Below are 3,696 nucleotides of genomic sequence, written 5' to 3' on the forward strand. Positions count from 1 at the left end.
GGGTAAAAAAAAATTTACAAAAATTTGAGCTCGATCGGTTAAGAATGCCGTTCCCAACGGGCATTGAAGTTTGTGAGAACGAAATTGGGGCACAATGGAAAGAAAACGCTCGTAACTACTCAAGAGTCGCGCCTAGGGAGGTAAATTGTACGAACAACCCCCATTATTTTTGTATTTCCAATATTTTTGTACAACAAACTTATCCTCTATCGTCCCCATACAAAAATAACTGAATTTTTACGAAAATTTACAAAAATATAGAACAATGAAATTACAGCAAGTCTGAACGCAAATCAATAGTAATACGAACAAGTAGAAAAGTATTAGTTCGGGCGAAATCGAACTTTATATACCCGACGCATGTGTTAAATATCGTTTTTTCAGCTTTCAGTAAACAATGATAAGAAAGAGTAGACGTCAAACATTTTCGATAATATGCTATGATATATAGAAATAATTGGAGCAAGTTTGGTGGAAATCTATAAGGGGGTTATCGATACACACTTATGTAGTCATAAGTGCGTGGTGACACGCCCATTTTACGAAAGTCAATAATCTTGTGTCTTGTTAAGAGATTGATGTAAGTTGGCGTCTTTAGTTATTGAAATATCAAAATTTGCATATTTCTGAAATTTACCGTCATATGGTAAGTGGCGGTAATTTTAGTCCGATTTCAAAAATTTTCAACATAGTGATTTTTGGCGTCAAGGTTGTTAATGTGCCGAGTTTGGTTAGAAATTGATAAACCGGTTACCGAGATATATGTATGTACATATCGTCATTCAAAGTACATAACCGCGTATCAACAAAATGCAAAACCGCGTATCAAGATATTGAGAGTCAAACACTCATACTTCAAAATGGTTCTTTTTTATAAAGCAATCGCATTTCTGGCTTGTATTTTTCAGGACGAATGGATAAAATGGGTTGCCAACCCGACCTTTCGCAATATCCCCCTCCGTAAATCTCATGCGGGAACGTGCATCACGTTTACTACACTTGTCTCAGCCTCGATGTCCAATTTCGCCAACTTCACTATTGGCCGCGTACATAATCCGTTCACTGTCTTCACTACTGCGCTACGGGCTTGCCCGTCCTTACCAAAACGAAGGTCAGTCACTACTCCCTTAGGCCACGAATTTCGCTTGGAGTTTTCATCCACGATGATTACTACGTCATTCAGTTTTATTAGAGTCGCTGGTGGCTGGTACCATTTTGCGCGTCTGGTAAGACAATGTAGATATTCTCAAATCCAGCGTCTCCCGAATTGGTCTGCCAGTTGACTGGAAATTGATTTCCGCTTAATGTGCTCACCATTAGGCAGCCAACTAATTTCTCCTTGGAACACTTCGACTTGACAATTAATCATTATTGCGAGCTCCGCTGAATCCAAATCGTCCGTTCCAAGTAACGCTTCCAATGATTTCAAGCATTGTTTACCTTTTGTTATCAATCGTATGAAACGAAGTATGAATCGATGAGTAGTGCGTAGCTTCTCCCAGCAGCTAAATCCATTTGCATCAGGCGTTATAACAGAAGTTTTCAGGGTTGTGGTGTCGTCGAAGTAAGTGTGATGCAGGTCCTCCACGGTATCATCATCCGCATCTGAAAATTGAATGCCTGAGCCTTCAAGAATTTCTGCTACTCTCAGTGCTATAAACTGATTAAACTTTCTTGAGTCTGAGCGTAACCAAAATAAAACGTTTTTAGAATCTGTCCAGCTAATAGCTCAAGCCGCGGCACTGACATAGGTTTTAAAGGCGCAACGCGAGTTTTCGATGCTAGAAGCGTACAGCATATTTGCGTATCTACCTCTGAACGCACGTAACCCATGCTGCGTAAGCTTTTATACTGGTGTCCCCAAATATGTGCTGTTCATTGATTTAGCTTCTGAAAACTAGCGATTCGTATACCGGTAATAGAAGGCATTCGTCGAACCCATTTAAATCAGTTGTTGCGTTCCACTTCTTTAATAGATTGATCCCAACTGACACCGGAACGCCAAACGTCTTGTAAAATAATTTTTGCTTGGATAATAGCGAAGCCCAGCAAACCCAATGGATCAAAAATCGTCATTATTGTGCGCAATATTTGCCGCTTTCTTTCTTCGATTTCTTTTGGAAATCTTTCAAAGACCGTTAACTCATCTGAGACCGGCTGCCACCACATGCCTAGCATCTTCTCAATAACGGCTTCCGGCTCCTCAAAACGTTTGGCATCAGCAGCATGCACGGCGTGTAATGAAGACAGTACCCTTTTAGAATTCGACACCCAGTTTCTCATTTGGAAACCTCCTTCATGGTGAATCCAATGAACAGTAGTTGCAAGGGTAGACAATTCATCTTCCGAGTCAACACTCTGAAGCCAGTCATCAACAAACGTATTTCCAACGATGGCTTGCACGGCATCTGGCGAACCTACTGGCCAGGGATGGGCGTAATCAGGAAAATGAATGATTGAATAAAACAAAAATAAGAATAAGTTTTCATTCATCATTTCAACATTTTTGAATGACGCAGAACAGTTCCCAAAACACCGAATTAGTCCTGCAAATACCGAAGAAGTCACGAAAATCTTGAAATAGTCGAAAAATTCCGAAGTAGTCCTGAAGATACCGATATAAACCCGAGGACGCCGAAAATCTCGAAGTAGTCTCGAAAAACCCGGAATAGTCCCAATAATTCCGAATTGGTCCCAAAAATCCCTAAGATCCTGAAATAGCCCCGAGAACCCCCGAGAATCTCGAATTAGTTTCGAAAAACTAGGAATAGTCTCCAGAATCCCCGGAAAATCGTCAAGATCCCGAAACTTCCGATAAAGTCCCAAAAATTCCGGAATAGCCCAAAAATCCCAAAGTAGTCCCGAGGATACCGATATAAACCCGAACCCGCCGAAAATCTCGAAGTATTCTGGAAAAACCCGGAATAGTCCTGAAAATCCCGAAATAGTTCAAAAATACAGAAATAAATCCCAAAAATCCAGATATAATCCCGAGACCTCCGAAAAACTCGAAGTAGCTTCGTAAAACCCGAAATAGTCCCAAAAATTCCGAATTGGTCCCAAAAGTCCCTAAGACCCCGAAATAGCCCCGAGAACCCCGAAAAAGCCGGAATAGTCCTGAAAATCCCGATACCTCAAAAATCTCGAAAAAGCCGAAATAGTCCCAAAAAATCCGAATTGGTCCTAAAAATCCCTACGATCCCGGAATAGCCCCGAGAACCCCGAAAAACTTGAAAAACCCTAAATGGTACCAAAAAATCCGAATTGGTCCCAAAAATCCCCAAGTGGTCCCGTAGATTCCGATATAGGCCCGATAACCCCGAGAATACCGAAGTTGTCTCGAAAACCCCGAAATAGTCCAGAAAATCCCGAAGAATTCTCGGAAATCCTGAAATAGTCAAAAACCCCGAGAACCTCCGGAGAAAATCTCGAGGAAGTCCGCAAAACCCTAAATAAGCCAAACAATACGGAATTACTCCCAAAAATCTCGATATATTCCCGAGAACCCCGAAAATATCGAAATAGACCTAAAAATTCACTTACACCTTGTGTATAGTTGAACTAAATTACACTTCAATTACGTGGCAATCCTCTTGAAAATATTTTTATACTGAAACGTTCTTAGACCTCTATCGTTTGACACCCATACATTAAAAACAGGTGGCAACCCGTTTTAAAAAACTCAAAAATAGTCTG

Source organism: Rhagoletis zephyria, unplaced genomic scaffold (assembly GCF_001687245.7).
Source record: "Rhagoletis zephyria isolate East Lansing unplaced genomic scaffold, Rhagoletis_zephyria_1.1 Rzeph_scaffold_01059, whole genome shotgun sequence".
In the NCBI taxonomy this organism is placed as follows: Eukaryota; Metazoa; Arthropoda; class Insecta; order Diptera; family Tephritidae; genus Rhagoletis; species Rhagoletis zephyria.